The sequence below is a fragment of the Triturus cristatus genome, chromosome 5_2 (assembly GCF_964204655.1).
Source record: "Triturus cristatus chromosome 5_2, aTriCri1.1, whole genome shotgun sequence".
NCBI classification, from domain to species: Eukaryota; Metazoa; Chordata; class Amphibia; order Caudata; family Salamandridae; genus Triturus; species Triturus cristatus.
Genome location: NC_140588.1, coordinates 575,631,939 through 575,652,465, shown reverse-complemented (window position 1 = coordinate 575,652,465; position 20,527 = coordinate 575,631,939). Strand labels below are relative to the sequence as shown.

The 20,527-nt window shown below is 53.6% G+C and overlaps 26 non-coding genes across 26 annotated transcripts; 17 read left to right on the top strand and 9 right to left on the bottom strand.

The window, feature by feature from the left end:
• Nucleotides 1-645: 645 nt before the first annotated feature.
• On the bottom strand, nucleotides 646-728 carry TRNAL-UAA (transfer RNA leucine (anticodon UAA)). The gene has a single exon. It is a non-coding gene; the product is annotated as a tRNA-Leu (tRNA).
• A 243-nt stretch (nucleotides 729-971) lies between these two features.
• Nucleotides 972-1,043, top strand: TRNAE-UUC (transfer RNA glutamic acid (anticodon UUC)). Its single transcript has one exon. It is a non-coding gene; the product is annotated as a tRNA-Glu (tRNA).
• Nucleotides 1,044-1,673: 630 nt separating this feature from the next.
• TRNAE-CUC (transfer RNA glutamic acid (anticodon CUC)) lies at nucleotides 1,674-1,745 on the top strand. Its single transcript has one exon. It is a non-coding gene; the product is annotated as a tRNA-Glu (tRNA).
• Nucleotides 1,746-2,871: 1,126 nt separating this feature from the next.
• TRNAL-UAA (transfer RNA leucine (anticodon UAA)) lies at nucleotides 2,872-2,954 on the bottom strand. The gene has a single exon. It is a non-coding gene; the product is annotated as a tRNA-Leu (tRNA).
• Nucleotides 2,955-3,197: 243 nt separating this feature from the next.
• On the top strand, nucleotides 3,198-3,269 carry TRNAE-UUC (transfer RNA glutamic acid (anticodon UUC)). The gene has a single exon. It is a non-coding gene; the product is annotated as a tRNA-Glu (tRNA).
• Nucleotides 3,270-3,899: 630 nt separating this feature from the next.
• TRNAE-CUC (transfer RNA glutamic acid (anticodon CUC)) lies at nucleotides 3,900-3,971 on the top strand. Its single transcript has one exon. It is a non-coding gene; the product is annotated as a tRNA-Glu (tRNA).
• Nucleotides 3,972-5,097: 1,126 nt separating this feature from the next.
• On the bottom strand, nucleotides 5,098-5,180 carry TRNAL-UAA (transfer RNA leucine (anticodon UAA)). The gene has a single exon. It is a non-coding gene; the product is annotated as a tRNA-Leu (tRNA).
• A 243-nt stretch (nucleotides 5,181-5,423) lies between these two features.
• On the top strand, nucleotides 5,424-5,495 carry TRNAE-UUC (transfer RNA glutamic acid (anticodon UUC)). Its single transcript has one exon. It is a non-coding gene; the product is annotated as a tRNA-Glu (tRNA).
• A 630-nt stretch (nucleotides 5,496-6,125) lies between these two features.
• TRNAE-CUC (transfer RNA glutamic acid (anticodon CUC)) lies at nucleotides 6,126-6,197 on the top strand. Its single transcript has one exon. It is a non-coding gene; the product is annotated as a tRNA-Glu (tRNA).
• Nucleotides 6,198-7,323: 1,126 nt separating this feature from the next.
• TRNAL-UAA (transfer RNA leucine (anticodon UAA)) lies at nucleotides 7,324-7,406 on the bottom strand. Its single transcript has one exon. It is a non-coding gene; the product is annotated as a tRNA-Leu (tRNA).
• Nucleotides 7,407-7,649: 243 nt separating this feature from the next.
• On the top strand, nucleotides 7,650-7,721 carry TRNAE-UUC (transfer RNA glutamic acid (anticodon UUC)). Its single transcript has one exon. It is a non-coding gene; the product is annotated as a tRNA-Glu (tRNA).
• Nucleotides 7,722-8,351: 630 nt separating this feature from the next.
• TRNAE-CUC (transfer RNA glutamic acid (anticodon CUC)) lies at nucleotides 8,352-8,423 on the top strand. Its single transcript has one exon. It is a non-coding gene; the product is annotated as a tRNA-Glu (tRNA).
• A 1,126-nt stretch (nucleotides 8,424-9,549) lies between these two features.
• TRNAL-UAA (transfer RNA leucine (anticodon UAA)) lies at nucleotides 9,550-9,632 on the bottom strand. Its single transcript has one exon. It is a non-coding gene; the product is annotated as a tRNA-Leu (tRNA).
• A 243-nt stretch (nucleotides 9,633-9,875) lies between these two features.
• Nucleotides 9,876-9,947, top strand: TRNAE-UUC (transfer RNA glutamic acid (anticodon UUC)). The gene has a single exon. It is a non-coding gene; the product is annotated as a tRNA-Glu (tRNA).
• A 630-nt stretch (nucleotides 9,948-10,577) lies between these two features.
• TRNAE-CUC (transfer RNA glutamic acid (anticodon CUC)) lies at nucleotides 10,578-10,649 on the top strand. The gene has a single exon. It is a non-coding gene; the product is annotated as a tRNA-Glu (tRNA).
• A 1,126-nt stretch (nucleotides 10,650-11,775) lies between these two features.
• On the bottom strand, nucleotides 11,776-11,858 carry TRNAL-UAA (transfer RNA leucine (anticodon UAA)). Its single transcript has one exon. It is a non-coding gene; the product is annotated as a tRNA-Leu (tRNA).
• A 243-nt stretch (nucleotides 11,859-12,101) lies between these two features.
• On the top strand, nucleotides 12,102-12,173 carry TRNAE-UUC (transfer RNA glutamic acid (anticodon UUC)). The gene has a single exon. It is a non-coding gene; the product is annotated as a tRNA-Glu (tRNA).
• Nucleotides 12,174-12,803: 630 nt separating this feature from the next.
• Nucleotides 12,804-12,875, top strand: TRNAE-CUC (transfer RNA glutamic acid (anticodon CUC)). The gene has a single exon. It is a non-coding gene; the product is annotated as a tRNA-Glu (tRNA).
• Nucleotides 12,876-14,001: 1,126 nt separating this feature from the next.
• On the bottom strand, nucleotides 14,002-14,084 carry TRNAL-UAA (transfer RNA leucine (anticodon UAA)). The gene has a single exon. It is a non-coding gene; the product is annotated as a tRNA-Leu (tRNA).
• Nucleotides 14,085-14,327: 243 nt separating this feature from the next.
• TRNAE-UUC (transfer RNA glutamic acid (anticodon UUC)) lies at nucleotides 14,328-14,399 on the top strand. The gene has a single exon. It is a non-coding gene; the product is annotated as a tRNA-Glu (tRNA).
• A 630-nt stretch (nucleotides 14,400-15,029) lies between these two features.
• On the top strand, nucleotides 15,030-15,101 carry TRNAE-CUC (transfer RNA glutamic acid (anticodon CUC)). Its single transcript has one exon. It is a non-coding gene; the product is annotated as a tRNA-Glu (tRNA).
• Nucleotides 15,102-16,227: 1,126 nt separating this feature from the next.
• TRNAL-UAA (transfer RNA leucine (anticodon UAA)) lies at nucleotides 16,228-16,310 on the bottom strand. The gene has a single exon. It is a non-coding gene; the product is annotated as a tRNA-Leu (tRNA).
• Nucleotides 16,311-16,553: 243 nt separating this feature from the next.
• TRNAE-UUC (transfer RNA glutamic acid (anticodon UUC)) lies at nucleotides 16,554-16,625 on the top strand. Its single transcript has one exon. It is a non-coding gene; the product is annotated as a tRNA-Glu (tRNA).
• Nucleotides 16,626-17,255: 630 nt separating this feature from the next.
• Nucleotides 17,256-17,327, top strand: TRNAE-CUC (transfer RNA glutamic acid (anticodon CUC)). The gene has a single exon. It is a non-coding gene; the product is annotated as a tRNA-Glu (tRNA).
• A 1,120-nt stretch (nucleotides 17,328-18,447) lies between these two features.
• On the bottom strand, nucleotides 18,448-18,530 carry TRNAL-UAA (transfer RNA leucine (anticodon UAA)). The gene has a single exon. It is a non-coding gene; the product is annotated as a tRNA-Leu (tRNA).
• Nucleotides 18,531-18,773: 243 nt separating this feature from the next.
• On the top strand, nucleotides 18,774-18,845 carry TRNAE-UUC (transfer RNA glutamic acid (anticodon UUC)). Its single transcript has one exon. It is a non-coding gene; the product is annotated as a tRNA-Glu (tRNA).
• The last annotated feature ends 1,682 nt before the right edge of the window (nucleotides 18,846-20,527 follow it).

Here is a 20,527-nt window from a genome sequence, read left to right as displayed (position 1 = left end):
CTGCAGGGGTCTGCCTGGCCGGAGAAATGCCTGTCTGGCGCTCCCCTCAGGACACACGTGTCTTCCGTTCGAGCATGGAGGGTGAGGGACATGGGTCACCCTCATATACAGGGGTGTGGGCATGGGCAGGATGGGGCGTGGGGGACCCGTCAGGGCATTGCCCGTTTGGAAGCCCGTTCGGAAGGCAAGAGGAGGCGGAGGCGGAGGCGGGAATCTCTGCTCAATTTTTTCCCGAGGCCTGGGGACAAGCCTTTGCACATTTGATCCAGCCGGGCCTGCATCAGCAGATCCTGCTCCGATGGCAAGGGAGAGCCTGCAGGTGTAAATCAAAGAAAGGGGAGAAATCCGCAAGAGGCGGGTTAACAAATTCCAGTGGCAGGCCCATGTTCCCCAGGAAGCAAGTACTTCCTCCTGCTCCCTTCAGTGGGAAAAGACATAGGAGGTGTATTTCTCTAAGCAGGGGCTCTGCGTAGGTGGCACTGCATTGCTTTGGGAAGCATCCATGCTAAGTGCAGAGTAGCAGCAGACCCCACAGCTGAGACGTGAATTGGGACTGTTAAGGAAGGGCACTGGGAGGGTGAGGAGGGCAGAGGAAAATGCTTTACAAAAGCATCTGCAAGTTCCTACACACCCGCTGAAAACCCATACCAGGGATGGGGCTCGAACCCATGCGGACAACTGTCCATTGGATCTTAAGTCCAACGCCTTAACCACTCGGCCACCCTGGTGAGACCCTAGGCCCTGCCTTACTCAGCTCCCTTTTCATGCTGGCTGCTCCAGCGCAGGCTGTCCAGCAAGAGGTGATTGCAGAGTAAAAAGGCTTTTGCAGGAGGATAAAGGTAATTGCTTATGACAAACACACTGTGTGACACCTAACTTTTCCCCACTCGTACTTTATGGGCAATCTATACAGTGGAGTTAGCTTAGTCACAATAAGGAAGTGAGCAAGGCAGGCTCACAAGAGCATCTCCTCCCTGGTGGTCTAGTGGCTAGGATTCGGCGCTTTCACCGCCGCGGCCCGGGTTCGATTCCCGGTCAGGGAAGATCCCTCTAAGACGTAGACGTGCGTAATTTGTCCACGCAGCTCAGCTTTTTTTAATCGAAGGTCCTTAAAAAGGCACCCCGACCTATAGACGAAAGCAGAGGAAAGGGGCTGGGTCCCCTGTGTCCCAGGTTGCTTTGCTCCCATTGCCCTCAGCCACCTTCATGCGCACGCAGTCCCCCACCCAGTCAGGTGCTCTATGTGGGCGTAAAGTGCAGTACCAGCTCATCAGAAAGGTAAATTGCTGGAAAACCCGGCTGCGATGTATACATCTACTTTGGAGCACTCTTCTCCCTTGCACTCTTGAATCGGTCATTCGCAATGTATTCTTCCAGCAAGCTGAATAACGAGGTAGGTGTGAGAAGGTGTACCAGCTGTCTTTGAGCTATCAGCGGCCACTAGGTGTCCCTCTTGTGATTTCCCGGGGATCCCGATTGTACAGGAATTCGTCGGTTCAGTAGCACGGGGGAGGGGATGGCCTGTGCTTGGAAGTGACAAACAGTCTGGTGGAATCATGAGTGTTTTTTCAAGTTCTGATTCATATTCGCTGTAGAATAAAATATGCTTTCAGCCCCCATGAGCTTTGTCACTAGGAGAGCAGTGTAGGAACTTTTGCTGTATGGCTGTGGGTTCCCTGGTGGTCTAGTGGTTAGGATTCGGCGCTCTCACCGCCGCGGCCCGGGTTCGATTCCCGGTCAGGGAACAGTCCTTCTTCTGCCCTTGAATGCTTTTCCTTCCCGCAGGTCAGGGCTTCTCAAAATGAATTTGCTTTTCTGACAAACAGTTTGCCTAGCATCCCGCAATCTGGCTCCTAATTTGATTTTCGCAAGGTTCCCTTTGAGTTGCTTTCCTCGGCGGGAGGAAAATCTCTTGTGCAAGGCTCTTGAGGAAGTGAGATTCTGTATTCCGAGGTGCGCTTCTTTTCGTAGGCTTCTGACCACATGGTGTGCGGCAGGAAGTCATCTTTGACAGGGCCGCAGGCTTTGTCTCCAAATGGCATCCCGGACCCACTGCAACCCACCTTTTTGCTGAAACGGAAGTCTGGTTCAGGGTAAGAAAAAGCTGAGCTGCACGTACCGAAAGCAGCAGAGCCCAGCGGCGGAGAGGGTGTGGCCAGGGCTGTCTGATTTGCATAGTGACCAGTGGCATCTTGGGAATGTACAGGCTTTGGAGCCTAACGGGTGCTGCAGGGGTCTGCCTGGCCGGAGAAATGCCTGTCTGGCGCTCCCCTCAGGACACACGTGTCTTCCGTTCGAGCATGGAGGGTGAGGGACATGGGTCACCCTCATATACAGGGGTGTGGGCATGGGCAGGATGGGGCGTGGGGGACCCGTCAGGGCATTGCCCGTTTGGAAGCCCGTTCGGAAGGCAAGAGGAGGCGGAGGCGGAGGCGGGAATCTCTGCTCAATTTTTTCCCGAGGCCTGGGGACAAGCCTTTGCACATTTGATCCAGCCGGGCCTGCATCAGCAGATCCTGCTCCGATGGCAAGGGAGAGCCTGCAGGTGTAAATCAAAGAAAGGGGAGAAATCCGCAAGAGGCGGGTTAACAAATTCCAGTGGCAGGCCCATGTTCCCCAGGAAGCAAGTACTTCCTCCTGCTCCCTTCAGTGGGAAAAGACATAGGAGGTGTATTTCTCTAAGCAGGGGCTCTGCGTAGGTGGCACTGCATTGCTTTGGGAAGCATCCATGCTAAGTGCAGAGTAGCAGCAGACCCCACAGCTGAGACGTGAATTGGGACTGTTAAGGAAGGGCACTGGGAGGGTGAGGAGGGCAGAGGAAAATGCTTTAAAAAAGCATCTGCAAGTTCCTACACACCCGCTGAAAACCCATACCAGGGATGGGGCTCGAACCCATGCGGACAACTGTCCATTGGATCTTAAGTCCAACGCCTTAACCACTCGGCCACCCTGGTGAGACCCTAGGCCCTGCCTTACTCAGCTCCCTTTTCATGCTGGCTGCTCCAGCGCAGGCTGTCCAGCAAGAGGTGATTGCAGAGTAAAAAGGCTTTTGCAGGAGGATAAAGGTAATTGCTTATGACAAACACACTGTGTGACACCTAACTTTTCCCCACTCGTACTTTATGGGCAATCTATACAGTGGAGTTAGCTTAGTCACAATAAGGAAGTGAGCAAGGCAGGTTCACAAGAGCATCTCCTCCCTGGTGGTCTAGTGGCTAGGATTCGGCGCTTTCACCGCCGCGGCCCGGGTTCGATTCCCGGTCAGGGAAGATCCCTCTAAGACGTAGACGTGCGTAATTTGTCCACGCAGCTCAGCTTTTTTTAATCGAAGGTCCTTAAAAAGGCACCCCGACCTATAGACGAAAGCAGAGGAAAGGGGCTGGGTCCCCTGTGTCCCAGGTTGCTTTGCTCCCATTGCCCTCAGCCACCTTCATGCGCACGCAGTCCCCCACCCAGTCAGGTGCTCTATGTGGGCGTAAAGTGCAGTACCAGCTCATCAGAAAGGTAAATTGCTGGAAAACCCGGCTGCGATGTATACATCTACTTTGGAGCACTCTTCTCCCTTGCACTCTTGAATCGGTCATTCGCAATGTATTCTTCCAGCAAGCTGAATAACGAGGTAGGTGTGAGAAGGTGTACCAGCTGTCTTTGAGCTATCAGCGGCCACTAGGTGTCCCTCTTGTGATTTCCCGGGGATCCCGATTGTACAGGAATTCGTCGGTTCAGTAGCACGGGGGAGGGGATGGCCTGTGCTTGGAAGTGACAAACAGTCTGGTGGAATCATGAGTGTTTTTTCAAGTTCTGATTCATATTCGCTGTAGAATAAAATATGCTTTCAGCCCCCATGAGCTTTGTCACTAGGAGAGCAGTGTAGGAACTTTTGCTGTATGGCTGTGGGTTCCCTGGTGGTCTAGTGGTTAGGATTCGGCGCTCTCACCGCCGCGGCCCGGGTTCGATTCCCGGTCAGGGAACACTCCTTCTTCTGCCCTTGAATGCTTTTCCTTCCCGCAGGTCAGGGCTTCTCAAAATGAATTTGCTTTTCTGACAAACAGTTTGCCTAGCATCCCGCAATCTGGCTCCTAATTAGATTTTCGCAAGGTTCCCTTTGAGTTGCTTTCCTCGGCGGGAGGAAAATCTCTTGTGCAAGGCTCTTGAGGAAGTGAGATTCTGTATTCCGAGGTGCGCTTCTTTTCGTAGGCTTCTGACCACATGGTGTGCGGCAGGAAGTCATCTTTGACAGGGCCGCAGGCTTTATCTCCAAATGGCATCCCGGACGCACTGCAACCCACCTTTTTGCTGAAACGGAAGTCTGGTTCAGGGTAATAGAAAGCTGAGCTGCACGTACCGAAAGCAGCAGAGCCCAGCGGCGGAGAGGGTGTGGCCAGGGCTGTCTGATTTGCATAGTGACCAGTGGCATCTTGGGAATGTACAGGCTTTGGAGCTTAACGGGTGCTGCAGGGGTCTGCCTGGCCGGAGAAATGCCTGTCTGGCGCTCCCCTCAGGACACACGTGTCTTCCGTTCGAGCATGGAGGGTGAGGGACATGGGTCACCCTCATATACAGGGGTGTGGGCATGGGCAGGATGGGGCGTGGGGGACCCGTCAGGGCATTGCCCGTTTGGAAGCCCGTTCGGAAGGCAAGAGGAGGCGGAGGCGGAGGCGGGAATCTCTGCTCAATTTTTTCCCGAGGCCTGGGGACAAGCCTTTGCACATTTGATCCAGCCGGGCCTGCATCAGCAGATCCTGCTCCGATGGCAAGGGAGAGCCTGCAGGTGTAAATCAAAGAAAGGGGAGAAATCCGCAAGAGGCGGGTTAACAAATTCCAGTGGCAGGCCCATGTTCCCCAGGAAGCAAGTACTTCCTCCTGCTCCCTTCAGTGGGAAAAGACATAGGAGGTGTATTTCTCTAAGCAGGGGCTCTGCGTAGGTGGCACTGCATTGCTTTGGGAAGCATCCATGCTAAGTGCAGAGTAGCAGCAGACCCCACAGCTGAGACGTGAATTGGGACTGTTAAGGAAGGGCACTGGGAGGGTGAGGAGGGCAGAGGAAAATGCTTTAAAAAAGCATCTGCAAGTTCCTACACACCCGCTGAAAACCCATACCAGGGATGGGGCTCGAACCCATGCGGACAACTGTCCATTGGATCTTAAGTCCAACGCCTTAACCACTCGGCCACCCTGGTGAGACCCTAGGCCCTGCCTTACTCAGCTCCCTTTTCATGCTGGCTGCTCCAGCGCAGGCTGTCCAGCAAGAGGTGATTGCAGAGTAAAAAGGCTTTTGCAGGAGGATAAAGGTAATTGCTTATGACAAACACACTGTGTGACACCTAACTTTTCCCCACTCGTACTTTATGGGCAATCTATACAGTGGAGTTAGCTTAGTCACAATAAGGAAGTGAGCAAGGCAGGTTCACAAGAGCATCTCCTCCCTGGTGGTCTAGTGGCTAGGATTCGGCGCTTTCACCGCCGCGGCCCGGGTTCGATTCCCGGTCAGGGAAGATCCCTCTAAGACGTAGACGTGCGTAATTTGTCCACGCAGCTCAGCTTTTTTTAATCGAAGGTCCTTAAAAAGGCACCCCGACCTATAGACGAAAGCAGAGGAAAGGGGCTGGGTCCCCTGTGTCCCAGGTTGCTTTGCTCCCATTGCCCTCAGCCACCTTCATGCGCACGCAGTCCCCCACCCAGTCAGGTGCTCTATGTGGGCGTAAAGTGCAGTACCAGCTCATCAGAAAGGTAAATTGCTGGAAAACCCGGCTGCGATGTATACATCTACTTTGGAGCACTCTTCTCCCTTGCACTCTTGAATCGGTCATTCGCAATGTATTCTTCCAGCAAGCTGAATAACGAGGTAGGTGTGAGAAGGTGTACCAGCTGTCTTTGAGCTATCAGCGGCCACTAGGTGTCCCTCTTGTGATTTCCCGGGGATCCCGATTGTACAGGAATTCGTCGGTTCAGTAGCACGGGGGAGGGGATGGCCTGTGCTTGGAAGTGACAAACAGTCTGGTGGAATCATGAGTGTTTTTTCAAGTTCTGATTCATATTCGCTGTAGAATAAAATATGCTTTCAGCCCCCATGAGCTTTGTCACTAGGAGAGCAGTGTAGGAACTTTTGCTGTATGGCTGTGGGTTCCCTGGTGGTCTAGTGGTTAGGATTCGGCGCTCTCACCGCCGCGGCCCGGGTTCGATTCCCGGTCAGGGAACAGTCCTTCTTCTGCCCTTGAATGCTTTTCCTTCCCGCAGGTCAGGGCTTCTCAAAATGAATTTGCTTTTCTGACAAACAGTTTGCCTAGCATCCCGCAATCTGGCTCCTAATTAGATTTTCGCAAGGTTCCCTTTGAGTTGCTTTCCTCGGCGGGAGGAAAATCTCTTGTGCAAGGCTCTTGAGGAAGTGAGATTCTGTATTCCGAGGTGCGCTTCTTTTCGTAGGCTTCTGACCACATGGTGTGCGGCAGGAAGTCATCTTTGACAGGGCCGCAGGCTTTATCTCCAAATGGCATCCCGGACGCACTGCAACCCACCTTTTTGCTGAAACGGAAGTCTGGTTCAGGGTAATAGAAAGCTGAGCTGCACGTACCGAAAGCAGCAGAGCCCAGCGGCGGAGAGGGTGTGGCCAGGGCTGTCTGATTTGCATAGTGACCAGTGGCATCTTGGGAATGTACAGGCTTTGGAGCTTAACGGGTGCTGCAGGGGTCTGCCTGGCCGGAGAAATGCCTGTCTGGCGCTCCCCTCAGGACACACGTGTCTTCCGTTCGAGCATGGAGGGTGAGGGACATGGGTCACCCTCATATACAGGGGTGTGGGCATGGGCAGGATGGGGCGTGGGGGACCCGTCAGGGCATTGCCCGTTTGGAAGCCCGTTCGGAAGGCAAGAGGAGGCGGAGGCGGAGGCGGGAATCTCTGCTCAATTTTTTCCCGAGGCCTGGGGACAAGCCTTTGCACATTTGATCCAGCCGGGCCTGCATCAGCAGATCCTGCTCCGATGGCAAGGGAGAGCCTGCAGGTGTAAATCAAAGAAAGGGGAGAAATCCGCAAGAGGCGGGTTAACAAATTCCAGTGGCAGGCCCATGTTCCCCAGGAAGCAAGTACTTCCTCCTGCTCCCTTCAGTGGGAAAAGACATAGGAGGTGTATTTCTCTAAGCAGGGGCTCTGCGTAGGTGGCACTGCATTGCTTTGGGAAGCATCCATGCTAAGTGCAGAGTAGCAGCAGACCCCACAGCTGAGACGTGAATTGGGACTGTTAAGGAAGGGCACTGGGAGGGTGAGGAGGGCAGAGGAAAATGCTTTACAAAAGCATCTGCAAGTTCCTACACACCCGCTGAAAACCCATACCAGGGATGGGGCTCGAACCCATGCGGACAACTGTCCATTGGATCTTAAGTCCAACGCCTTAACCACTCGGCCACCCTGGTGAGACCCTAGGCCCTGCCTTACTCAGCTCCCTTTTCATGCTGGCTGCTCCAGCGCAGGCTGTCCAGCAAGAGGTGATTGCAGAGTAAAAAGGCTTTTGCAGGAGGATAAAGGTAATTGCTTATGACAAACACACTGTGTGACACCTAACTTTTCCCCACTCGTACTTTATGGGCAATCTATACAGTGGAGTTAGCTTAGTCACAATAAGGAAGTGAGCAAGGCAGGCTCACAAGAGCATCTCCTCCCTGGTGGTCTAGTGGCTAGGATTCGGCGCTTTCACCGCCGCGGCCCGGGTTCGATTCCCGGTCAGGGAAGATCCCTCTAAGACGTAGACGTGCGTAATTTGTCCACGCAGCTCAGCTTTTTTTAATCGAAGGTCCTTAAAAAGGCACCCCGACCTATAGACGAAAGCAGAGGAAAGGGGCTGGGTCCCCTGTGTCCCAGGTTGCTTTGCTCCCATTGCCCTCAGCCACCTTCATGCGCACGCAGTCCCCCACCCAGTCAGGTGCTCTATGTGGGCGTAAAGTGCAGTACCAGCTCATCAGAAAGGTAAATTGCTGGAAAACCCGGCTGCGATGTATACATCTACTTTGGAGCACTCTTCTCCCTTGCACTCTTGAATCGGTCATTCGCAATGTATTCTTCCAGCAAGCTGAATAACGAGGTAGGTGTGAGAAGGTGTACCAGCTGTCTTTGAGCTATCAGCGGCCACTAGGTGTCCCTCTTGTGATTTCCCGGGGATCCCGATTGTACAGGAATTCGTCGGTTCAGTAGCACGGGGGAGGGGATGGCCTGTGCTTGGAAGTGACAAACAGTCTGGTGGAATCATGAGTGTTTTTTCAAGTTCTGATTCATATTCGCTGTAGAATAAAATATGCTTTCAGCCCCCATGAGCTTTGTCACTAGGAGAGCAGTGTAGGAACTTTTGCTGTATGGCTGTGGGTTCCCTGGTGGTCTAGTGGTTAGGATTCGGCGCTCTCACCGCCGCGGCCCGGGTTCGATTCCCGGTCAGGGAACAGTCCTTCTTCTGCCCTTGAATGCTTTTCCTTCCCGCAGGTCAGGGCTTCTCAAAATGAATTTGCTTTTCTGACAAACAGTTTGCCTAGCATCCCGCAATCTGGCTCCTAATTTGATTTTCGCAAGGTTCCCTTTGAGTTGCTTTCCTCGGCGGGAGGAAAATCTCTTGTGCAAGGCTCTTGAGGAAGTGAGATTCTGTATTCCGAGGTGCGCTTCTTTTCGTAGGCTTCTGACCACATGGTGTGCGGCAGGAAGTCATCTTTGACAGGGCCGCAGGCTTTGTCTCCAAATGGCATCCCGGACCCACTGCAACCCACCTTTTTGCTGAAACGGAAGTCTGGTTCAGGGTAAGAAAAAGCTGAGCTGCACGTACCGAAAGCAGCAGAGCCCAGCGGCGGAGAGGGTGTGGCCAGGGCTGTCTGATTTGCATAGTGACCAGTGGCATCTTGGGAATGTACAGGCTTTGGAGCCTAACGGGTGCTGCAGGGGTCTGCCTGGCCGGAGAAATGCCTGTCTGGCGCTCCCCTCAGGACACACGTGTCTTCCGTTCGAGCATGGAGGGTGAGGGACATGGGTCACCCTCATATACAGGGGTGTGGGCATGGGCAGGATGGGGCGTGGGGGACCCGTCAGGGCATTGCCCGTTTGGAAGCCCGTTCGGAAGGCAAGAGGAGGCGGAGGCGGAGGCGGGAATCTCTGCTCAATTTTTTCCCGAGGCCTGGGGACAAGCCTTTGCACATTTGATCCAGCCGGGCCTGCATCAGCAGATCCTGCTCCGATGGCAAGGGAGAGCCTGCAGGTGTAAATCAAAGAAAGGGGAGAAATCCGCAAGAGGCGGGTTAACAAATTCCAGTGGCAGGCCCATGTTCCCCAGGAAGCAAGTACTTCCTCCTGCTCCCTTCAGTGGGAAAAGACATAGGAGGTGTATTTCTCTAAGCAGGGGCTCTGCGTAGGTGGCACTGCATTGCTTTGGGAAGCATCCATGCTAAGTGCAGAGTAGCAGCAGACCCCACAGCTGAGACGTGAATTGGGACTGTTAAGGAAGGGCACTGGGAGGGTGAGGAGGGCAGAGGAAAATGCTTTAAAAAAGCATCTGCAAGTTCCTACACACCCGCTGAAAACCCATACCAGGGATGGGGCTCGAACCCATGCGGACAACTGTCCATTGGATCTTAAGTCCAACGCCTTAACCACTCGGCCACCCTGGTGAGACCCTAGGCCCTGCCTTACTCAGCTCCCTTTTCATGCTGGCTGCTCCAGCGCAGGCTGTCCAGCAAGAGGTGATTGCAGAGTAAAAAGGCTTTTGCAGGAGGATAAAGGTAATTGCTTATGACAAACACACTGTGTGACACCTAACTTTTCCCCACTCGTACTTTATGGGCAATCTATACAGTGGAGTTAGCTTAGTCACAATAAGGAAGTGAGCAAGGCAGGTTCACAAGAGCATCTCCTCCCTGGTGGTCTAGTGGCTAGGATTCGGCGCTTTCACCGCCGCGGCCCGGGTTCGATTCCCGGTCAGGGAAGATCCCTCTAAGACGTAGACGTGCGTAATTTGTCCACGCAGCTCAGCTTTTTTTAATCGAAGGTCCTTAAAAAGGCACCCCGACCTATAGACGAAAGCAGAGGAAAGGGGCTGGGTCCCCTGTGTCCCAGGTTGCTTTGCTCCCATTGCCCTCAGCCACCTTCATGCGCACGCAGTCCCCCACCCAGTCAGGTGCTCTATGTGGGCGTAAAGTGCAGTACCAGCTCATCAGAAAGGTAAATTGCTGGAAAACCCGGCTGCGATGTATACATCTACTTTGGAGCACTCTTCTCCCTTGCACTCTTGAATCGGTCATTCGCAATGTATTCTTCCAGCAAGCTGAATAACGAGGTAGGTGTGAGAAGGTGTACCAGCTGTCTTTGAGCTATCAGCGGCCACTAGGTGTCCCTCTTGTGATTTCCCGGGGATCCCGATTGTACAGGAATTCGTCGGTTCAGTAGCACGGGGGAGGGGATGGCCTGTGCTTGGAAGTGACAAACAGTCTGGTGGAATCATGAGTGTTTTTTCAAGTTCTGATTCATATTCGCTGTAGAATAAAATATGCTTTCAGCCCCCATGAGCTTTGTCACTAGGAGAGCAGTGTAGGAACTTTTGCTGTATGGCTGTGGGTTCCCTGGTGGTCTAGTGGTTAGGATTCGGCGCTCTCACCGCCGCGGCCCGGGTTCGATTCCCGGTCAGGGAACAGTCCTTCTTCTGCCCTTGAATGCTTTTCCTTCCCGCAGGTCAGGGCTTCTCAAAATGAATTTGCTTTTCTGACAAACAGTTTGCCTAGCATCCCGCAATCTGGCTCCTAATTTGATTTTCGCAAGGTTCCCTTTGAGTTGCTTTCCTCGGCGGGAGGAAAATCTCTTGTGCAAGGCTCTTGAGGAAGTGAGATTCTGTATTCCGAGGTGCGCTTCTTTTCGTAGGCTTCTGACCACATGGTGTGCGGCAGGAAGTCATCTTTGACAGGGCCGCAGGCTTTGTCTCCAAATGGCATCCCGGACCCACTGCAACCCACCTTTTTGCTGAAACGGAAGTCTGGTTCAGGGTAAGAAAAAGCTGAGCTGCACGTACCGAAAGCAGCAGAGCCCAGCGGCGGAGAGGGTGTGGCCAGGGCTGTCTGATTTGCATAGTGACCAGTGGCATCTTGGGAATGTACAGGCTTTGGAGCCTAACGGGTGCTGCAGGGGTCTGCCTGGCCGGAGAAATGCCTGTCTGGCGCTCCCCTCAGGACACACGTGTCTTCCGTTCGAGCATGGAGGGTGAGGGACATGGGTCACCCTCATATACAGGGGTGTGGGCATGGGCAGGATGGGGCGTGGGGGACCCGTCAGGGCATTGCCCGTTTGGAAGCCCGTTCGGAAGGCAAGAGGAGGCGGAGGCGGAGGCGGGAATCTCTGCTCAATTTTTTCCCGAGGCCTGGGGACAAGCCTTTGCACATTTGATCCAGCCGGGCCTGCATCAGCAGATCCTGCTCCGATGGCAAGGGAGAGCCTGCAGGTGTAAATCAAAGAAAGGGGAGAAATCCGCAAGAGGCGGGTTAACAAATTCCAGTGGCAGGCCCATGTTCCCCAGGAAGCAAGTACTTCCTCCTGCTCCCTTCAGTGGGAAAAGACATAGGAGGTGTATTTCTCTAAGCAGGGGCTCTGCGTAGGTGGCACTGCATTGCTTTGGGAAGCATCCATGCTAAGTGCAGAGTAGCAGCAGACCCCACAGCTGAGACGTGAATTGGGACTGTTAAGGAAGGGCACTGGGAGGGTGAGGAGGGCAGAGGAAAATGCTTTAAAAAAGCATCTGCAAGTTCCTACACACCCGCTGAAAACCCATACCAGGGATGGGGCTCGAACCCATGCGGACAACTGTCCATTGGATCTTAAGTCCAACGCCTTAACCACTCGGCCACCCTGGTGAGACCCTAGGCCCTGCCTTACTCAGCTCCCTTTTCATGCTGGCTGCTCCAGCGCAGGCTGTCCAGCAAGAGGTGATTGCAGAGTAAAAAGGCTTTTGCAGGAGGATAAAGGTAATTGCTTATGACAAACACACTGTGTGACACCTAACTTTTCCCCACTCGTACTTTATGGGCAATCTATACAGTGGAGTTAGCTTAGTCACAATAAGGAAGTGAGCAAGGCAGGTTCACAAGAGCATCTCCTCCCTGGTGGTCTAGTGGCTAGGATTCGGCGCTTTCACCGCCGCGGCCCGGGTTCGATTCCCGGTCAGGGAAGATCCCTCTAAGACGTAGACGTGCGTAATTTGTCCACGCAGCTCAGCTTTTTTTAATCGAAGGTCCTTAAAAAGGCACCCCGACCTATAGACGAAAGCAGAGGAAAGGGGCTGGGTCCCCTGTGTCCCAGGTTGCTTTGCTCCCATTGCCCTCAGCCACCTTCATGCGCACGCAGTCCCCCACCCAGTCAGGTGCTCTATGTGGGCGTAAAGTGCAGTACCAGCTCATCAGAAAGGTAAATTGCTGGAAAACCCGGCTGCGATGTATACATCTACTTTGGAGCACTCTTCTCCCTTGCACTCTTGAATCGGTCATTCGCAATGTATTCTTCCAGCAAGCTGAATAACGAGGTAGGTGTGAGAAGGTGTACCAGCTGTCTTTGAGCTATCAGCGGCCACTAGGTGTCCCTCTTGTGATTTCCCGGGGATCCCGATTGTACAGGAATTCGTCGGTTCAGTAGCACGGGGGAGGGGATGGCCTGTGCTTGGAAGTGACAAACAGTCTGGTGGAATCATGAGTGTTTTTTCAAGTTCTGATTCATATTCGCTGTAGAATAAAATATGCTTTCAGCCCCCATGAGCTTTGTCACTAGGAGAGCAGTGTAGGAACTTTTGCTGTATGGCTGTGGGTTCCCTGGTGGTCTAGTGGTTAGGATTCGGCGCTCTCACCGCCGCGGCCCGGGTTCGATTCCCGGTCAGGGAACAGTCCTTCTTCTGCCCTTGAATGCTTTTCCTTCCCGCAGGTCAGGGCTTCTCAAAATGAATTTGCTTTTCTGACAAACAGTTTGCCTAGCATCCCGCAATCTGGCTCCTAATTAGATTTTCGCAAGGTTCCCTTTGAGTTGCTTTCCTCGGCGGGAGGAAAATCTCTTGTGCAAGGCTCTTGAGGAAGTGAGATTCTGTATTCCGAGGTGCGCTTCTTTTCGTAGGCTTCTGACCACATGGTGTGCGGCAGGAAGTCATCTTTGACAGGGCCGCAGGCTTTATCTCCAAATGGCATCCCGGACGCACTGCAACCCACCTTTTTGCTGAAACGGAAGTCTGGTTCAGGGTAATAGAAAGCTGAGCTGCACGTACCGAAAGCAGCAGAGCCCAGCGGCGGAGAGGGTGTGGCCAGGGCTGTCTGATTTGCATAGTGACCAGTGGCATCTTGGGAATGTACAGGCTTTGGAGCTTAACGGGTGCTGCAGGGGTCTGCCTGGCCGGAGAAATGCCTGTCTGGCGCTCCCCTCAGGACACACGTGTCTTCCGTTCGAGCATGGAGGGTGAGGGACATGGGTCACCCTCATATACAGGGGTGTGGGCATGGGCAGGATGGGGCGTGGGGGACCCGTCAGGGCATTGCCCGTTTGGAAGCCCGTTCGGAAGGCAAGAGGAGGCGGAGGCGGAGGCGGGAATCTCTGCTCAATTTTTTCCCGAGGCCTGGGGACAAGCCTTTGCACATTTGATCCAGCCGGGCCTGCATCAGCAGATCCTGCTCCGATGGCAAGGGAGAGCCTGCAGGTGTAAATCAAAGAAAGGGGAGAAATCCGCAAGAGGCGGGTTAACAAATTCCAGTGGCAGGCCCATGTTCCCCAGGAAGCAAGTACTTCCTCCTGCTCCCTTCAGTGGGAAAAGACATAGGAGGTGTATTTCTCTAAGCAGGGGCTCTGCGTAGGTGGCACTGCATTGCTTTGGGAAGCATCCATGCTAAGTGCAGAGTAGCAGCAGACCCCACAGCTGAGACGTGAATTGGGACTGTTAAGGAAGGGCACTGGGAGGGTGAGGAGGGCAGAGGAAAATGCTTTACAAAAGCATCTGCAAGTTCCTACACACCCGCTGAAAACCCATACCAGGGATGGGGCTCGAACCCATGCGGACAACTGTCCATTGGATCTTAAGTCCAACGCCTTAACCACTCGGCCACCCTGGTGAGACCCTAGGCCCTGCCTTACTCAGCTCCCTTTTCATGCTGGCTGCTCCAGCGCAGGCTGTCCAGCAAGAGGTGATTGCAGAGTAAAAAGGCTTTTGCAGGAGGATAAAGGTAATTGCTTATGACAAACACACTGTGTGACACCTAACTTTTCCCCACTCGTACTTTATGGGCAATCTATACAGTGGAGTTAGCTTAGTCACAATAAGGAAGTGAGCAAGGCAGGCTCACAAGAGCATCTCCTCCCTGGTGGTCTAGTGGCTAGGATTCGGCGCTTTCACCGCCGCGGCCCGGGTTCGATTCCCGGTCAGGGAAGATCCCTCTAAGACGTAGACGTGCGTAATTTGTCCACGCAGCTCAGCTTTTTTTAATCGAAGGTCCTTAAAAAGGCACCCCGACCTATAGACGAAAGCAGAGGAAAGGGGCTGGGTCCCCTGTGTCCCAGGTTGCTTTGCTCCCATTGCCCTCAGCCACCTTCATGCGCACGCAGTCCCCCACCCAGTCAGGTGCTCTATGTGGGCGTAAAGTGCAGTACCAGCTCATCAGAAAGGTAAATTGCTGGAAAACCCGGCTGCGATGTATACATCTACTTTGGAGCACTCTTCTCCCTTGCACTCTTGAATCGGTCATTCGCAATGTATTCTTCCAGCAAGCTGAATAACGAGGTAGGTGTGAGAAGGTGTACCAGCTGTCTTTGAGCTATCAGCGGCCACTAGGTGTCCCTCTTGTGATTTCCCGGGGATCCCGATTGTACAGGAATTCGTCGGTTCAGTAGCACGGGGGAGGGGATGGCCTGTGCTTGGAAGTGACAAACAGTCTGGTGGAATCATGAGTGTTTTTTCAAGTTCTGATTCATATTCGCTGTAGAATAAAATATGCTTTCAGCCCCCATGAGCTTTGTCACTAGGAGAGCAGTGTAGGAACTTTTGCTGTATGGCTGTGGGTTCCCTGGTGGTCTAGTGGTTAGGATTCGGCGCTCTCACCGCCGCGGCCCGGGTTCGATTCCCGGTCAGGGAACAGTCCTTCTTCTGCCCTTGAATGCTTTTCCTTCCCGCAGGTCAGGGCTTCTCAAAATGAATTTGCTTTTCTGACAAACAGTTTGCCTAGCATCCCGCAATCTGGCTCCTAATTTGATTTTCGCAAGGTTCCCTTTGAGTTGCTTTCCTCGGCGGGAGGAAAATCTCTTGTGCAAGGCTCTTGAGGAAGTGAGATTCTGTATTCCGAGGTGCGCTTCTTTTCGTAGGCTTCTGACCACATGGTGTGCGGCAGGAAGTCATCTTTGACAGGGCCGCAGGCTTTGTCTCCAAATGGCATCCCGGACCCACTGCAACCCACCTTTTTGCTGAAACGGAAGTCTGGTTCAGGGTAAGAAAAAGCTGAGCTGCACGTACCGAAAGCAGCAGAGCCCAGCGGCGGAGAGGGTGTGGCCAGGGCTGTCTGATTTGCATAGTGACCAGTGGCATCTTGGGAATGTACAGGCTTTGGAGCCTAACGGGTGCTGCAGGGGTCTGCCTGGCCGGAGAAATGCCTGTCTGGCGCTCCCCTCAGGACACACGTGTCTTCCGTTCGAGCATGGAGGGTGAGGGACATGGGTCACCCTCATATACAGGGGTGTGGGCATGGGCAGGATGGGGCGTGGGGGACCCGTCAGGGCATTGCCCGTTTGGAAGCCCGTTCGGAAGGCAAGAGGAGGCGGAGGCGGAGGCGGGAATCTCTGCTCAATTTTTTCCCGAGGCCTGGGGACAAGCCTTTGCACATTTGATCCAGCCGGGCCTGCATCAGCAGATCCTGCTCCGATGGCAAGGGAGAGCCTGCAGGTGTAAATCAAAGAAAGGGGAGAAATCCGCAAGAGGCGGGTTAACAAATTCCAGTGGCAGGCCCATGTTCCCCAGGAAGCAAGTACTTCCTCCTGCTCCCTTCAGTGGGAAAAGACATAGGAGGTGTATTTCTCTAAGCAGGGGCTCTGCGTAGGTGGCACTGCATTGCTTTGGGAAGCATCCATGCTAAGTGCAGAGTAGCAGCAGACCCCACAGCTGAGACGTGAATTGGGACTGTTAAGGAAGGGCACTGGGAGGGTGAGGAGGGCAGAGGAAAATGCTTTAAAAAAGCATCTGCAAGTTCCTACACACCCGCTGAAAACCCATACCAGGGATGGGGCTCGAACCCATGCGGACAACTGTCCATTGGATCTTAAGTCCAACGCCTTAACCACTCGGCCACCCTGGTGAGACCCTAGGCCCTGCCTTACTCAGCTCCCTTTTCATGCTGGCTGCTCCAGCGCAGGCTGTCCAGCAAGAGGTGATTGCAGAGTAAAAAGGCTTTTGCAGGAGGATAAAGGTAATTGCTTATGACAAACACACTGTGTGACACCTAACTTTTCCCCACTCGTACTTTATGGGCAATCTATACAGTGGAGTTAGCTTAGTCACAATAAGGAAGTGAGCAAGGCAGGCTCACAAGAGCATCTCCTCCCTGGTGGTCTAGTGGCTAGGATTCGGCGCTTTCACCGCCGCGGCCCGGGTTCGATTCCCGGTCAGGGAAGATCCCTCTAAGACGTAGACGTGCGTAATTTGTCCACGCAGCTCAGCTTTTTTTAATCGAAGGTCCTTAAAAAGGCACCCCGACCTATAGACGAAAGCAGAGGAAAGGGGCTGGGTCCCCTGTGTCCCAGGTTGCTTTGCTCCCATTGCCCTCAGCCACCTTCATGCGCACGCAGTCCCCCACCCAGTCAGGTGCTCTATGTGGGCGTAAAGTGCAGTACCAGCTCATCAGAAAGGTAAATTGCTGGAAAACCCGGCTGCGATGTATACATCTACTTTGGAGCACTCTTCTCCCTTGCACTCTTGAATCGGTCATTCGCAATGTATTCTTCCAGCAAGCTGAATAACGAGGTAGGTGTGAGAAGGTGTACCAGCTGTCTTTGAGCTATCAGCGGCCACTAGGTGTCCCTCTTGTGATTTCCCGGGGATCCCGATTGTACAGGAATTCGTCGGTTCAGTAGCACGGGGGAGGGGATGGCCTGTGCTTGGAAGTGACAAACAGTCTGGTGGAATCATGAGTGTTTTTTCAAGTTCTGATTCATATTCGCTGTAGAATAAAATATGCTTTCAGCCCCCATGAGCTTTGTCACTAGGAGAGCAGTGTAGGAACTTTTGCTGTATGGCTGTGGGTTCCCTGGTGGTCTAGTGGTTAGGATTCGGCGCTCTCACCGCCGCGGCCCGGGTTCGATTCCCGGTCAGGGAACACTCCTTCTTCTGCCCTTGAATGCTTTTCCTTCCCGCAGGTCAGGGCTTCTCAAAATGAATTTGCTTTTCTGACAAACAGTTTGCCTAGCATCCCGCAATCTGGCTCCTAATTAGATTTTCGCAAGGTTCCCTTTGAGTTGCTTTCCTCGGCGGGAGGAAAATCTCTTGTGCAAGGCTCTTGAGGAAGTGAGATTCTGTATTCCGAGGTGCGCTTCTTTTCGTAGGCTTCTGACCACATGGTGTGCGGCAGGAAGTCATCTTTGACAGGGCCGCAGGCTTTATCTCCAAATGGCATCCCGGACGCACTGCAACCCACCTTTTTGCTGAAACGGAAGTCTGGTTCAGGGTAATAGAAAGCTGAGCTGCACGTACCGAAAGCAGCAGAGCCCAGCGGCGGAGAGGGTGTGGCCAGGGCTGTCTGATTTGCATAGTGACCAGTGGCATCTTGGGAATGTACAGGCTTTGGAGCTTAACGGGTGCTGCAGGGGTCTGCCTGGCCGGAGAAATGCCTGTCTGGCGCTCCCCTCAGGACACACGTGTCTTCCGTTCGAGCATGGAGGGTGAGGGACATGGGTCACCCTCATATACAGGGGTGTGGGCATGGGCAGGATGGGGCGTGGGGGACCCGTCAGGGCATTGCCCGTTTGGAAGCCCGTTCGGAAGGCAAGAGGAGGCGGAGGCGGGAATCTCTGCTCAATTTTTTCCCGAGGCCTGGGGACAAGCCTTTGCACATTTGATCCAGCCGGGCCTGCATCAGCAGATCCTGCTCCGATGGCAAGGGAGAGCCTGCAGGTGTAAATCAAAGAAAGGGGAGAAATCCGCAAGAGGCGGGTTAACAAATTCCAGTGGCAGGCCCATGTTCCCCAGGAAGCAAGTACTTCCTCCTGCTCCCTTCAGTGGGAAAAGACATAGGAGGTGTATTTCTCTAAGCAGGGGCTCTGCGTAGGTGGCACTGCATTGCTTTGGGAAGCATCCATGCTAAGTGCAGAGTAGCAGCAGACCCCACAGCTGAGACGTGAATTGGGACTGTTAAGGAAGGGCACTGGGAGGGTGAGGAGGGCAGAGGAAAATGCTTTAAAAAAGCATCTGCAAGTTCCTACACACCCGCTGAAAACCCATACCAGGGATGGGGCTCGAACCCATGCGGACAACTGTCCATTGGATCTTAAGTCCAACGCCTTAACCACTCGGCCACCCTGGTGAGACCCTAGGCCCTGCCTTACTCAGCTCCCTTTTCATGCTGGCTGCTCCAGCGCAGGCTGTCCAGCAAGAGGTGATTGCAGAGTAAAAAGGCTTTTGCAGGAGGATAAAGGTAATTGCTTATGACAAACACACTGTGTGACACCTAACTTTTCCCCACTCGTACTTTATGGGCAATCTATACAGTGGAGTTAGCTTAGTCACAATAAGGAAGTGAGCAAGGCAGGCTCCCAAGAGCATCTCCTCCCTGGTGGTCTAGTGGCTAGGATTCGGCGCTTTCACCGCCGCGGCCCGGGTTCGATTCCCGGTCAGGGAAGATCCCTCTAAGACGTAGACGTGCGTAATTTGTCCACGCAGCTCAGCTTTTTTTAATCGAAGGTCCTTAAAAAGGCACCCCGACCTATAGACGAAAGCAGAGGAAAGGGGCTGGGTCCCCTGTGTCCCAGGTTGCTTTGCTCCCATTGCCCTCAGCCACCTTCATGCGCACGCAGTCCCCCACCCAGTCAGGTGCTCTATGTGGGCGTAAAGTGCAGTACCAGCTCATCAGAAAGGTAAATTGCTGGAAAACCCGGCTGCGATGTATACATCTACTTTGGAGCACTCTTCTCCCTTGCACTCTTGAATCGGTCATTCGCAATGTATTCTTCCAGCAAGCTGAATAACGAGGTAGGTGTGAGAAGGTGTACCAGCTGTCTTTGAGCTATCAGCGGCCACTAGGTGTCCCTCTTGTGATTTCCCGGGGATCCCGATTGTACAGGAATTCGTCGGTTCAGTAGCACGGGGGAGGGGATGGCCTGTGCTTGGAAGTGACAAACAGTCTGGTGGAATCATGAGTGTTTTTTCAAGTTCTGATTCATATTCGCTGTAGAATAAAATATGCTTTCAGCCCCCATGAGCTTTGTCACTAGGAGAGCAGTGTAGGAACTTTTGCAGTATGGCTGTGGGTTCCCTGGTGGTCTAGTGGTTAGGATTCGGCGCTCTCACCGCCGCGGCCTGGGTTCGATTCCCGGTCAGGGAACAGTCCTTCTTCTGCCCTTGAATGCTTTTCCTTCCCGCAGGTCAGGGCTTCTCAAAATGAATTTGCTTTTCTGACAAACAGTTTGCCTAGCATCCCGCAATCTGGCTCCTAATTTGATTTTCGCAAGGTTCCCTTTGAGTTGCTTTCCTCGGCGGGAGGAAAATCTCTTGTGCAAGGCTCTTGAGGAAGTGAGATTCTGTATTCCGAGGTGCGCTTCTTTTCGTAGGCTTCTGACCACATGGTGTGCGGCAGGAAGTCATCTTTGACAGGGCCGCAGGCTTTATCTCCAAATGGCATCCCGGACGCACTGCAACCCACCTTTTTGCTGAAACGGAAGTCTGGTTCAGGGTAATAGAAAGCTGAGCTGCACGTACCGAAAGCAGCAGAGCCCAGCGGCGGAGAGGGTGTGGCCAGGGCTGTCTGATTTGCATAGTGACCAGTGGCATCTTGGGAATGTACAGGCTTTGGAGCTTAACGGGTGCTGCAGGGGTCTGCCTGGCCGGAGAAATGCCTGTCTGGCGCTCCCCTCAGGACACACGTGTCTTCCGTTCGAGCATGGAGGGTGAGGGACATGGGTCACCCTCATATACAGGGGTGTGGGCATGGGCAGGATGGGGCGTGGGGGACCCGTCAGGGCATTGCCCGTTTGGAAGCCCGTTTGGAAGGCAAGAGGAGGCGGAGGCGGGAATCTCTGCTCAATTTTTTCCCGAGGCCTGGGGACAAGCCTTTGCACTTTTGATCCAGCCGGGCCTGCATCAGCAGATCCTGCTCCGATGGCAAGGGAGAGCCTGCAGGTGTAAATCAAAGAAAGGGGAGAAATCCGCAAGAGGCTGGTTAACAAATTCCAGTGGCAGGCCCATGTTCCCCAGGAAGCAAGTACTTCCTCCTGCTCCCTTCAGTGGGAAAAGACATAGGAGGTGTATTTCTCTAAGCAGGGGCTCTGCGTAGGTGGCACTGCATTGCTTTGGCAAGCATCCATG